Consider the following 14,765-nt stretch of genomic DNA (forward strand, 5'->3'; position numbering starts at 1 on the left):
ATGCCATAAATGGCTGTGGTGCATGAAGAACTCCTGGACAACAAGAAGCAGTGGTAAACATGTGGAAACATTCTTCACAATGGGCGAGTGGATTGACAAATGGGAACAGTGGCAGTGATAGGATAAGGGAAAATGGTTTTAAACTAAGACAGGGGAGATTTAGGTTGGATATTAGGAGGACGTTTTTCACACAGAGGGTGGTGACACACTGAACAGGTTGCCCAAGGAAGTTGTGGATGCCCATCCCTGGAGACATTCAAGCACAGGCTGGATGTGGTTCTGGGCAGCCTGGTCTGGTGGTTGGTGACCCTGAGCATAGCAGGGGGGTTGAAACTCGATGATCATTATGGTCCTTTTTGACCCAAATCATTCTGTGATTCTATGATTTGTTCACCTCTTGCTATCCATTCATTGGATAGCTCAGTTCAGTACTGTAGGTACCCCAAAAGTTCTGTTTTTGCTTAATCACAAATGAGTTCAAACTCTGAAACTCAGGTACTTCAATCATCCCTGCAGCAAGGCTGAGACGAGTGAGTCAGACAGCTGGGTACACGATGTCTCCCGTTATCTCAATCCTGTTCAGACTTGCATGAATTTTCTTTTCTTTGAGTGTTCCCTGCCTTCCACAACTGATGTAGGTAGTGGACAAATTAGCCAAGACCCTGTGTGACAGAGGTAGTGAGGGCCAGAAGCCTTGCTGGACAAACCTAGGCACCTGTGAGGATCAGGAACATGTTTTTCTTCTCTGAGTTTGTTCAGAACTGCTGCAAAAATGTCTCATTGTTTTCTGTCTTCCCGACTGCTCTTCTAATACAGACCGGCCAGGTCTACTATTTGTCTTACTCAAAATGTAGCTGGAACTATGAGGCATAGACCACAAAATATTGTGAACTATAATTTCATTAGTATGCCACTATTACCTATCACTCTGGATCACCTTTGTCTCTGGTACAGTCTTAGCAAAGTTGAGACAAATTAAAAGCAGCTGATTTGATATTTATGTGGTCAGAGCAGCTTTGATGCAGGTTCATGGGCAGACAAACTCGAAGGCACCATCTCAGGCAATGACTCAGTTACCAGTGGGTTACTGTGATATGTTTTGATGCTAGAAGATGCATTTCTTAGTTCAGCTTGCAAAACAACTGTGCTGCTCCCTACCAAAAAAAAAAAAAAAATGACATCTTCCAGTACTTTTCCCTTTTTCCAAGCATTTCACCAAGCTCTAACAAGACTCAGTTGCTAACATACTGATACATACATTAAAAATAATAATAATAATAAAATAAAAAAAATAGAGCCCTAACTGACTGTATTTGTATAAGTGGGAGCAGAAGGTGATTCGTGGCAGCCCTTTGTATCGGACAAAAACATAGATGGATAAATAAAATTCAAGAATGTTGCAGTCTTTGATGCTCTTCCTTCATCGCCCTTTGGAAATGCCACATTCTCCATAAAGGGTCAGTGTTTGGACAACATGCTCTCCCCGTATGATATGGGGTAAGCATGCCCTATAGTTCTTCCCTTGTCCGTCTGCCTTCTCTAACTGAAAGCTCTTTGGAGAAGGTGATGCTTCATCATGAACACTCCAAGTGCAGAGTTCCACTTTTGCCGGAGATCCTGAGGTGTCAGTATAATGCAAATAACAATTGCAGCTGTGCATAAGTGATTCTGATCTGGTTTTCAAAAAGAAAAAAAGAAAAAAAAATCAGTTTACTGTCTCATTCAAGTGCACAAAAGCCAAAATAGGCCATTTTAAGGAAATGATGCATAATCGTGGACTTTAAACACCTTAGCACTGAGTCCTTCACTGAAGAAGGTTTGAATACACTCAGTACTTCCTCAATAAATATCCAGGGGATAACGCAGGGATGGGAGAGACTGATACCATGATAGACATTTTGCCTTGGTCTCCGATAGCTTGGGGATTCTTCTGGTTGCTTCGTGTTGTAGAAGTGTGTGATGGGACTATTTTATTAACCCAGAATCTTCTACAAATAATTACTGATTTTGTTTTATTTTTAGCCAGGAGATATAAGACCAATATGCCACACTGGGAAACCTTGAAGTACACACAGAATTCATGAAGAATTATTTTTAAGTCATCCATTATTTTCTTGTCAAAGAATTCACATTGCTGTGCCAGTTCCAGGCACTCTGAAGTACGGAGTACATCATGAGTAACAGCTTGAATGAGAAGTCCAAAGCAATTCCCTAGGGCGGAGAATTTGGACAATTGAAATGTACTATCTACAAATGCTTGAGATATCCTAGACAAGTGGTAACACCTTTGCCAGCTTTTTGCTCACTGTGTTTTCTTGGCCCTTTTAGGAGAACCTCTGAAGAATGCAGCAGAGGAGTGGAAAGACATAGGGAACTCAGGCAACAAAGCCAATCTACCAAAACCCCAAACAGCCTTTGCAAGCTCTGGGCTCTCTTGCATTCTATTTCTTTACTTCTGGAGGAGAGTTTTTTGTCAGTTTATGATTCAGTTTGAGTAAACTTGATACTGGCAGTCTTGCAACTTCTGTGTCACTGCTTCACTTTTTCTGTGTGTTTCCCTTCTCACTCTCCCTCTGCCTTGCCCGTTTAGAACCTTCAGACAGGATTTTTCCATACAGGATACAGCCTAGGGTATCTTTCTTTTATGTTCTAATGAATGTGTGTCTGCAGCAGCAGAATTATCCTAGACCCTTCCTAGACATGTCAGAATCTTGTCCATTTTGGAAGGCTGTTCCTGCAGTTCAGAGTGCTGTGTTGTGTCCCAGTCCAGAGCAGAGCTCTAACCAGACACACAGGTTTCCCTGTGCCATCCTTTAGCAAAAGCAGCTGCTGAGTGTGCAGTAACACACAAAAATAAGAGAGAACAGCGAGTATAATTTTTAATTTTTGAAAACAAGCAAACAGCAACAAAATGCTCTGTTCATGTGCAATTTTTATTCCTTCAGTGTAGCCTACTTGTTTTCTTTTCATTTAGCTTGTTTGTTTAAAAATGTGCTCAGAAACTTTTGCTTTGATTCCAACTTGGCTCATTTAGAAGGACCCTCTAAAGCTTGCCTTTTGTCATGCATTGCTTTCTTGATTGTTTAAACTTTCACTGTTCTACTGCCTGAATGTATGAGCATGGTCTTCAGATGATGGTCTCACTTTCAAATGGGAGTATCAAATATACTTAGCAATGTGCAAGACTGCTATAAAGCTTGCAAAGTGATTTGAAATCCTCTGCTAGAAGCTATTATAATAGCGTCAAGTACTATTATTAAAGTCCTCATTCTGTTTTTGCTTAAGCTTTCCCCAAGAACAATTAGCTGTTTGTTTGACCCACATTATAACATCAGCTCCCCATTATGGTAACGGTGGAAGGACTGAGAACAACACATAATCTTCAGACTTAATGGGGCAGAAGACTGCAGAGGGCCAGACCCATCCCGATAGAATGCCCTGAAGTCAGCAACTTTATGCAGAGATGGATCTGGCACAATGCGGTTTCCATAGCAGTATCTGATTGTTACGTGAAAATCTAAAACCAGTAGGAACGATATTACAGCAGATTTGTTATAAACAGCTGTTAAAGTTAGCAAATATTGTGAGGAAGTCGGCACTGCAACCTCTGCTTTCTTTAGGGGAGCCAGAAATATTTGTTCTGCTCTGTTGGTATGCACGTGAGGGAGAAACAAGGAAACTGAGGAAGAGGGGATGTGTACACACACTTCTACCTGCTTTGCTGTTCATTGTGAAAATTGTCTATGCAGGGATTGTTGCTTTGTAAGGTTATTTGTAGCTGAAGTTGTTCAGCAGTGGATGGACACAATACTGAGGATGGTGTGGAGCGTGGCATATACTAATTTTCCAAATATAAAGTGTCAGTATGACACACTGCAATTGCAATCGTCCCTTATACAAACTGCTTTTGTAGAATATAAAGAACCTGTAAATACATTGCGATCCAAGATCCTTCAGCTTAAAATGTATATATCAGTCCAATAAATGGCACTGTATTTGTCTGTTTTATGCTTCTATTGAATGCAGAACACGTGCTGCTAAGAAACAAAAAGGACATGCATTTATTTTCAGGCATAGGACTTGGGAACCACTTGGGAAGAATATTCTTGATTGAGAACCAAAACATTCCATAATGCTTAACAAACCTGCAAATTGAAAAATCAACATCTGCCCTGTGTAGCAACATAGCGGGAGAAAGACCTATAGCCTGAAAATTTCAAAATATTCCCTAAATTATATTTCTGTGCATTTACAAAATTACAACTCTCTGAATCAAAAATCTCAAGCTGTTTTTATCTGAGAGCATATGTTGTGTCGATAGACAGTATCTCAGCCCGTAGTTCTACACATGAAAAGCCCTGCTGCAGAACATAATGGACAGTCCTTTGAATGTGGAGCTGCATCTCAGAGAATGCTCCTGTAACAGTATTTTAAAATAAATGATATGCACCATTAAATCACTGAGGATGACGAACTCATCTGTACAAAAAACCACAACACCCGCAATTGCGGCTCCGGTTCCTAACAGAATATTTGAGTTTTCACCTGGCAGCCAATGGAGGCGAGTGAAGCACAGTCCACATTCAAACAGATGAAGGCACTGCTCTAAAAGGAACAGGGAGAAACCTGTGATTATGTCGTTACCGTAATGCTGGCTGCTCGCTTAATGTCTGCATGGGATTTTTTTGCCATTCCCCTTATTTACATATCATAGGCTTGTCTTTATAAAGTTACATTCAATAATTTATTAGATTGATCTTTTCAAAATTCCGCTCAGCCTGGGTGTCATTAGGAAAAGTTATTTCAACTTACTTAAAGGTTTGTGCCTGAGCAGGGCTTTTACCTGCCACACTGCTGATATTCTAAAAATACCTCCATGTCCATACTATTATCCATTCTTCACGTCCAATTGCTCTGTTATGGTAATAGTCAGAAGCACACCATGTAGTAATTACTTACAGCTGACTTAAGAAAAGAATATTCAACTCCCCCACTGTTCCACTAGAAGGTCTTTATGCACTATTAACTCATTCCTGTTTATTAATACTCTACTGGTAATTCTGGCTGCTGCTTTTTAGGTTTGTAATAGGAGGACTATTAAACAGCAATTATTGACCATATGGGTTGGTGAATATTTGTGTTTGCGGTTGGTTTTTTTTATTGTTGTTGTTGTTGTTTTTTATCCTTTTAGTTGATTTTAAGGAGCCACATCGCAATGTAGTGGTGCAACTTTACATCTGCCTGGGATTAGCAGCTTTGGCAGCATTCCCCACCTAGAAAATGCAAATTCCTTATTTCAGAAATATCGTCTGAAGCTGTGAAAATACAGAACAATTTAAAAAACATGAAAACACTGTGCCAGACAAAGTGAAAATCTTTGTCTTTTTTTTTTTCTTTTTCCCCCAGTAGTACATGGTTTGATCTTTCTTGTCTATCTGTCTGTTTCTCTTTCTTCATTTTTTTTTTTTTTCAGGCTTTAAGTCTCTTCCTAGAATTTAGAAATGGTAAAGAAGAAATATAAATCAACGGAACTACTTCTAGAACAGTGTGAATTATTACAGTTTTATGAAATAGAAATCCACCCTCTTTAGTAAGCTTGCCTAGTGAAAAGGTTCTAGAGAGGCAAAATTACAGCAATTATCTCTCAAATAGGTGGGCCTTAAAAATTGAGTCTTCCCCCCTTTTCTCCACTGCCTTTTTTTGTGCGTGGGTCAATCTAACTGCAATTCTTGCCTTTGCTAGCAGCAAGAGCGTCACTCAGGTAGGTTTGCAGAAATAGCTCAGGTTTGGGGTTTTCTTCCAGTTTGCTGCAGGTTTGGAGGAAGCCCACCACAGCTTTGGCACTCACTGTCATTCTGGTGAGAGAACAAACCAACCGAGAGATGGGAAAGGAGGGTCACTGTAAGGAGTGTGAGCTTGAAGGAAGGTACAAGGACTTCTGTGGGGAAGGAAGGTGGAGCAGCAGTGAGAAATTGTGAACAGGAGCATATGATGTGGTATAGGAAAAAAAAAAAAAAAGTATGAATTCAGGGGAAAAAGTATATCCTGGCTGAAGAGTGCAGAATGCAAGACTGCCATTTGCAACCCAGTAACTTCTCTTTATATTTCCTACACAAAGGGTGATTACACGGATTACACGCAAAGATAAAGGGTAGGTGGCCAGAATCCCTGGTCAAAGATACAGAATATATACTTACTGAGGCTTCCTGCTGCCTTTGGCAGTGTTTGAGTCCACAGACTGGTGTGGTTACCTTCAGCGAGGTTGCATCACCAGGGCTTCTTTGCTAGGTGACTTGATTTTAGGTATGAAACTACTGTGCTACAAGCAAGCATTGTGCAAAATAACTATGTTCCCACTTCTGAGCACTGTGGTATTCTCTCTAGTGCTCTTGAAAAGAAGTCAAACTTTCCAATTACTTCTGCTGGCAAGTAGCTCTGTTTTTTTCCTTCTTTTTTCATAATCCTTTAATGCTATTTTTACACTTTCTTAAATCTCCTACTTGTGTGTTTGACTTGGATTCTGATTATTAGCTGTCAGTGTGGTCTTAGGGCTGATAACCAGAAACAACTCCTTTTAGATATAGTTGTGGGCATGTTTGCTTCTGGTGTTCATTGCATCACTCAGAAATCTGTGTGATACTGAAATAACTGACATACAAGTAATTGTTTTAGAATTTGAAATGTGTTGCTTTACTGCTAGCAAAACACTTTTTCTGTTGTTGCCCTATTCTAAGTTTGCACTTGTCTTCTTTTTTTTTCCTTTAAAGTTGAAATACTTTCTTGGACTGAGAAAACAAAGTGGGGAAGATAGCTAGGTATAGTTTGTTCCCTGAAATAGTTTCTAGCTTATTTCAAATATGAGCAAGCTACATTCTCACCATTTACTTCTTGACCTGTGAAGTTACTGGGGTCTTTAGTGCAATCACATGTATACCAGGCTTATGCAGGCCTCAAAGCAGCGTAAGGCCATGCTCAAATTAATTGCATTTAAATATATATATATATATGTGGCTGGCTTCTGAGTTGTTAAAAGCAAAATATAGGATTTATTCCATTTACACTTCTTATACCAAAATGCCAAACTGTCATTCATTCTAAAAATAAGCGTCATGTCATGCAGTCTTTTGTTCTATATTGCTGCCTGACTTTTCATTATAAAATTCCCATGTGGTGTATTACACTAGAAGCATTCCTTCTTTCAGCAGTTTCTTGCTCGGAAGGTGTGTGCTTTGTCATAAAATCTGACACACCTCCACACAAAGGCTCTGGGGACCCTTTTTCCCGTGGTGGCAGAGCTAAGAGAAGAGCTGAACGGACTGTCCTTGAAGGAGAAGCTCAGAAGTGATGTAGAAAGGGAGGTCTCTGCTAGTGTGCTCCCTGTGCCAGGTGTATGGCACTCAATAGGTGTCTGCTGTGTAGTGCTAGGAGAGGGCAGAGAGGAATAATGTGTTGGCATCTATTATTGCTTAAAATGCTAAGGAAATAGTTTTCCTTATGCGCATGGCATCTCTGCCATGCTGTTGAGTTTTCTTTCTTGTAGAGGGTGTTATTTAAAATCACAGTTCCAGTGGACAGGTGCCTTTACAGGTTTGAAATGAATAACTTTGAATCCTGAGCAAGGGCCCCTGCTGCCCTGCAGTGCTGCGGTGAGTACCCAGTGTGGCCATGTGTAGCAGTTGGATTAGGCCAATGCCAGAGCCATCCACAGTTTGCACAGCTGCACTCACTGCAGCCCAGCACTGAACCTGGGAGATCCATGAGGAAGGGCTTCACCTTTGAGCCCCAAAAAGTGAGCTTGCTTTGCACCAGTTAAGCGACTTGATTATCTCATCCCTAAGTTAAACCTGCCCTGAAATAGTCGATTAGTTTCTAGTGAGAAAATGCTCAGAAATTATATTTTTACAAGATAAAATTACAGGTTAGAACTGACAACACTGCTGATGTGTAGCTTAGTCAATCTGGTAAATTAGTAGAGCATGATATTCTTAGAGAAAGTGGAGTGTAGGAGCAATCCCTGAACATGCTTAAAGAAAAATGTTGTGCAAGTGATTCAGCTGTTCTTGCTGTTGCAGGGAAGAGATTAGAGGTGTACCACTTTGTCAGTTCATCTCCTTAACTCACAATATATTATTTATTACAAGGATTTGGTTTCTTAAGCCTGCCTTTTTTTTTTCCCTTGTAAGATATCACTGACTATTTGATCTTGAGGGTTTATTTTTTATGATGATGATGATGATTATGTACAGGTATGGAGGGAGGGGGGAGGAGGGAAGGATTTGGGGGCTACAGCAAACCCCAAGCTTTTTAACATATGGAACATTGGTGTTTTCATCTTGGTTGGCACTTCTTAGACCTCATGCTAAAGGTGTGATTGTGGTTAATTCAAGTGCATCTGGGGCTCCCTGTCACCTTGCTTTCTGACTCAATTGTAATTTGATTCTCCCCTTGCTGGTACCACCAAGCACCAACTCTCAGAATAAGATGCCATCTACATGATAGGTGATGCCTCACTTCTCCAATTCAGTTCTAGCCAAGCTGCCTGTGCTCAGGCCTCCCACCCCATGGCCCTGTGCTGCCCAACCTCTCACACACATGTGCACACCTCTGTGGGTACATGTACATGTAGGCACACCACTGCAGTGCAGCTTTCTGCTGGAGGGCCCACGCAGCCCCAGAGACGTGTCTGCACATAGCTGTACAAATAAGAAGTGGGAGATGAGTGTGAACAAAGCAGCTACAAGAGAGAAGCATCCCCAGGGATGGCTGGGGCAGGACTGGAGGTGCAGCTGCACGTGTCACAAAGCTATTGAGATCACGGCTTCACAATGACTTTTCATGCAGTAGTATACTTCCAGGAATGCGGGTAATATCAGACCTATTGGTTAAATGAAGAATTTCATTTTCTGCGGCTAAAGCTGTTGAAAAAGGAAGAGGCCTGTTAAGATATTGATTTTCCCACCCCATGTTTAGCATCCAAATAACATTATAAGGGAAAATGTTAACTCCTAGTGACACCCAACAGAGGATAGCCACTGCTGAATCAGTCGGTCTTTAGCAGTATTTTCATGAGGGCAGCTCCTGCTTTGCTCACTTACCACATGACACAGTGCTTTTTCTTGCTCCTCTCATGGTTAGTGAGGACAGGAGTGAGCAGCATGGGGTCTGCTGAAGGAGGAGCAGAGGAGACAGTTGCTTCAGACTGGGACATATGGCAGTACTACTGTGACGCTCTTGGAGGCTGTTAGCTAAACTGCTTAAGACACCTTGAATTCCTTTGACAGGATTTGAGTGATAACACATGTTTTGTTAAGAGAGAAAAAAAAAAATTCTTAGCACAAATCAGCCCCTTAAAGAAAAACAACAAAAAAACCCCAACACAACACACACTATTTGTGATAAGTGTTTTTTAAAAACCCACATGACCCTACCCCCAAGACTTAATGACAAGTGAACTAATGAAAATATCAACATTTAACCTTATTTAAGTTAGCCAACTATCTTAACAGGGGGGATGCACATTCCTGACATAGCTGGTATTACAGGGTAGGTTCTTCCATTTGTCAAGTATTTAGAAGGAGAGGTAGTCTTGCAAAGAAGTTGTAAAGGCTAAAGCTACAGAGATTGGAGAAGAAATTTGCTGTGGCTGGCAATCTGAGAGCAAAACTGTCTTGACTTTGTTCAGTTCCCAGAAAGGTACTCTGAGTATGTTCAATTATGCAATTAAAAGAATGGGACTGTCCTATCATCTGAGCTAGATATTCAAAGTTTCAAAGAATATTAAATGAAGAGGTAGTAATAAGACCTATAACATGTAACCCCATTTATTTTTTCTCTCCATGCCCTTCTCTCACCAGACTGTTGATAAGAAGGAACAGATGGCAGCACCATTCTGTCTCAGCACCAAACACTGTCTGGGAGATGTATGCAATGTAAAAAGCATCCCTGTGTGGAGAAGCAGATAGTGCTCCTGCAAAGGGTAAGTGTCCACTCTGTTACATTCTCTTGCAAAATACACAGACATATATATGTCTATCTTAACTGCAAAATTCACCAGATTCCTTGTTAAATGTTGTTTTGAGGTCGGAGAGTTGTACCAACCTTTTGAATTGCTGTGGACATTTGAGTTCTACAAATACTTCCCTGTCTGTCATTCCACTCTTTTGTCCTTCACTGCCCTAACTGAAACATTTTGGGTTTCTTTCTTGTAAGTTTTGATAAATCTTTCATAATAGATTTTGGGTTTTGCAGCTAAACGATATCGAATTCAGCCTAAGATTTATTGTTGGTTTCACTTGACCTTGGGTCAAAACTTAAAACATTTGATGGGATTTGTTGCAGTATCAGAGAGTGATGTGAAAGTTGCTATTTTTGGTTCCTGCATAGTTGTTTCTGGAACCTATAGATTTTAAGAAATGAAATGATAAATAATGTTTTCTCTGCTGTTCAAAATAAGATCATTTTACATCATGAACATTGGTTTCTGGTCAACCTGATTTATACTAGTCCTGATTAAAAGACACAAAGGCACAGAGATCCTAAACAAAAGAAACAGCAACAACAACCCACTCCCACTGAAGGCATAGGCTGCCATTCTGGGAGTTTAAACCTCCTGGTCGTCGGTTTGCTTTTCATATTTACCTTTCACAGACTTTGCTGAACTGTTCAGACATCTTTCCAGCCCGTCTGGAACCTGCACTGTACAACCACATGTAGTTGCTGTATTGGAGCTGATATGGACCAAATATTTGCAGGGGAAGGGACTGGTGTTGATTCAGGTCCTGTCTGCAAGATGCAGACTGGGCTGTTGGCTTCCTTCTCCAAGCTCCTGTGGCACTCAGCAGAGTGTTTCAGCTGCCCTCCCACTATAGCTAACCAGAAGAGGCAGCCCCATCACAGCGAGTGGAAGAGGTGCAGTCTAGCACGTGGTATTTGGCCGAAAACAGGCCAAAAAAGAAATTAAGTTAGGCGAAGAAAACAAGTTTCATCAGTTAAGGCAATAAAGCACAGTCCTGGAGCAAGTCAATAATGCTCAATTGACAGCCAGTCAATATTTGTACTGGATTAACTTTTCAAGGAATGTGGAGATTTCGGGGAGTTTTATGTAAACACTGTAAATAGGTTGGGACACGAAAGTACATTTACAAATACCGCATGTCAGATTAGATTAGAATCACTTCCAGTGAGCAGGATTTTTCCTACCACAAAAGAGACATTTACATCTTGTGCAGTGAACACAGATACAAATTTCTTCTTCATCAAATACACTCAAAGAACGCTTCAAAAAGACAGGTTCTCTCTGAGGCCAGATTCACCCATCTTCCGTACATGCGCCGCTCCCAAGGTTTGCCAGGTAGACCTGCAGTTGGGATGGCATCATGGCTGCCACTTACCATAAATGCTGTATGAATCAAGTGAGACTGTATCCACTGTCCTCTCTTCCTGTATGCCACTCACAGGGCCTTGGGGGACCTGTTTGCTAGACAAGATGTCAGCTGGAAGGAGTTCAGTTCTCCTGTTTGTCTTATTGGCACTGATTTATAGTAGCTTTTTTCCCCCCCCTTTTTCCTGGTTGGAGTAGCTGTAAAGTTTGAAGTGAACCAGTGTACTCCTGTCCCAGTGTTCTCCAAACCTTGCTCATCTTCTGTGGGGATACTGCCTTTCATAGTAATGTAATAGGCAAATCAATTAAGAAATACACTCAGCAGTTCTGACATTTGCTCCTTAGCTGAAGATCCATCAGCATGCCTACAGATGACCAAAACAAGAACAAAGTGTGCTAGTTGTAATATTTGCAGCATGGGAACACTGGGGTCTGTCCATTGGATTACAAGCCTCACAGCATTCCAGTGGCATGCTTAGCATCCACTTCCAACTGAGAGAAAAATGATTTATGAGTTCCAAAGCTGGAACCAAAGAGGACAAATATTTTGAGTGCAGTGATTTACTCCGCATTGGCTTTTTTTTCCCAAGCCATCATTCCCAGATTTCCCTTACTGGTTCTCCTATGACAAGGGGCTAGAATCACAGGGAGGTTCCCAGCTCTTCAGAGAGGCTGTGGGCAGCCGAGCCCATCCTGCCCCTGCCCTAGACTTGCACATGAGGCATGATAGATCTCAGTACAGCCCAAGTTTGCCTGAGCAAATACAGTGTCCTGGGTACGAAACATGCAAAGCATTGGAGAAATACGCACAAGTAGCTCAGCACTGAGAGCCCCTCTTGCAGGAAGGTAGGTAGCTGTACTTTACTTTTATTCCTTTTATTTCTCCTACCTTCATATTTTTATTTCCTTACAAAAGGTAATTAGGCCATAAACAGAGGTCTGACAACTAATTTTATCTTCAGCAAAATTAATATCTTTAGCAACAGATAATTTTAGCTGAGGAAAATTAAAAAATATATATTTTAATGACATTTTAAAAACACAAAACCCATTTTTTCCTTCTGAAGTTGTTCTCCTACCTACCTATTTTGGTAGGTGTGGAGATGCTCACTGGTTTTAGTGAACAAATGTCCTGCTTCAGCATGCTTCTTACCCCAACAGCAGACCTTGCTGGTCTCAACCTACAATACAAAGTTGCTTTTTATTTCCTTTCTCTTGTTCTCTGGTTCCTTTCAGACAAGAAATGGTCTGAGGGAAAAGACATTGCTTTTCTTATCCCTAAATTTTCATTGACGTTAATAGGAGTCAGGTGGCCAAATCCCTGCACACAGCTTTGAAAATTTAAGGCCTGACGTTTTCTTCTGGGCAGGTTCTGATGTTGCTAGAGTTGTGAATCCTCTGAAAAGATATTAAATATGCAACCAGACTATGTCAGCAGTGCCTAGAGAGTTTATCTACAGAATTATCGTCTACCTTCTGAATCTATAACCCTAAAATATTGATTGGTTAAAAGGTAGTGGATAAAGATTAAGACAGCACAACAGCAGATTACCCTAATCAAATAAAAAGAGTATTAACAGAGCTGTGCGCAGTCCTGGGGATGTTGGTTTGAAATATAGATGTCTTAACCAAAGTGCTATGTCTCATTTTTTGAATGCATTTCTGAATGCATTTAAATAAATTACCAAATAGAAAGAAAGCGGGGGGGGGGAAGAAAAAGAAAAAAAACAAGCCTCCACAATACAGACAGTAAATTTCTGTTTATAATAAAATTGTTTTATTTATTTCAGTAAATAGTTGGAACTCTTAAAGACCTTTTCTCTGGATAGTGAAAAGTTGTACATAGGGTTCTCAGCTTAGAGACCTCCATAGGCACAGTGTGATTTTAAACCTGTGACTGCACGTGTACATCGACATGAGTGCTTGTGTAGTAAAGGAATATCTGTGTCCCGGATTGTTGAAGTTACAGAGGCACAAAAAGAAAACAGGATGGATAATTATCAGTTTTTATCAGTGGTGGGCAATACTGGTAAATTACTGACTCCCATGTAAGCAGTGGGCCACTGAACAATATCATGTCAATTTCCTATCCTTCTCTACCTACGAATATTGATTTAAAAGAGGAGGTGTGGAAGATGTTTTTGAATTATAACTGATTTGTATGACAGTCTTTTGTTTTTGTTTTAAATTGCACCTAATTTTTGAGTCACAGCATAAATGAGGTTTTAAAAGTTTTTAACAGCGATGTAGATACATTTGGAATTAAAATTGAGATCTGAAATGTTGTGTTGCTCCACTTTAAAAGTAAGTTCCCTTCTCATTTGCAATTAAAATGTCTAGAATCTGCATAAAACGTGTGAAATTAGAGATAATTGAAATACAGTAGCTATAAATATGTCTACTCCATTTGAAAAATAAATAAAATGTCCACTAAAGGGGTGCGAAACCCATACCCCCTTCTTTTGTTTCTCACATTTAGATCTCTGGCATTTTTCACACTTTTATAGCTAATTTTTATGGCAAAACAATATGTTACATTTGTAGCAGTTGTGGGAATGCAGAATAGCCCCTGGCAGCTCTGTAAAAAATGGAACGCTGGGAACACGTTTAGGAGAATACAGCTTTCAATTTCATCCACAGCATTGATGTCGAGGAATCTTATTAAGTGTAATCTAAAAAAAAGAAAGAGAGAGAGAGAGAGAGAGAGATAAAAAGAAGAAAGCAAATGTTATTTAAAGTGCATCCTGTTCCCTGTGTTTCTGTGTCGCAAGGAGCTGTCACGATGCTGTGTCCCAGCCAGGCGGTGCTGGAGGGGCCCCTTCTGCCCAGGGCTGGGCCATCCCATCTCGTCCTGTGATCCCTGCTGGCCTGGTGCCTGATCTTCAGCTCCATTGGCAGCTCCTTGTTGTTTTGGCTGCGGACCAAAATGCTACTGCTGTGCAACCAAGTTGGCACAAGAGCTGTATCTTTCGCAGATAATGGAGCTGGAAAGACAGACCTCTACCATATTGTCAAATTATACCTTATTAGTGCGTGCACTTGTGAATGGCTGCCGCTAGAGCTGAGCTATATCGATATTTCTCTAATGCCAGCCTTGGAGCTTGGAGAAATATTGTTCAAATAATGCCACATGCATCTTTTTCAGTGAAATTGCACTGTGGCGTCCTCTCGTTTTTGGTACTGTGTGGCATTTCTTTTACTGAAGAACACCAATTGACTTCAAAAGAGCTGCTCTGGTATCGAAACAGGCAGCTATTAGCTATCCTGCATCCCAGGCAAACACCAGGGATGTAATTCACAAACTGGGAACGCCTGGGGGAAGGTCACTGTGCTATTCCATCAGTGCTCCTCACCCCGGGGTGTTATTTTTTGATACCCCATTTCC

General features: G+C 40.8%; 1 long non-coding RNA gene across 4 annotated transcripts in view; it reads left to right on the forward strand.

Moving 5' to 3' along the window:
* Positions 1–14,765, forward strand: part of LOC101748294 — a 414,590-nt gene that overhangs the window by 326,006 nt on the left and 73,819 nt on the right. For all 4 annotated transcript variants that reach the window (XR_005858964.2, XR_006938999.1, XR_006938998.1 and 1 more), the window contains one exon: positions 9,855–9,976. This is a non-coding gene — a long non-coding RNA (uncharacterized LOC101748294). The remainder of the gene's footprint in view (positions 1–9,854; positions 9,977–14,765) is intronic.

Source organism: Gallus gallus, chromosome 3 (genome assembly GCF_016699485.2).
Source record: "Gallus gallus isolate bGalGal1 chromosome 3, bGalGal1.mat.broiler.GRCg7b, whole genome shotgun sequence".
Classification (NCBI taxonomy): Eukaryota; Metazoa; Chordata; class Aves; order Galliformes; family Phasianidae; genus Gallus; species Gallus gallus.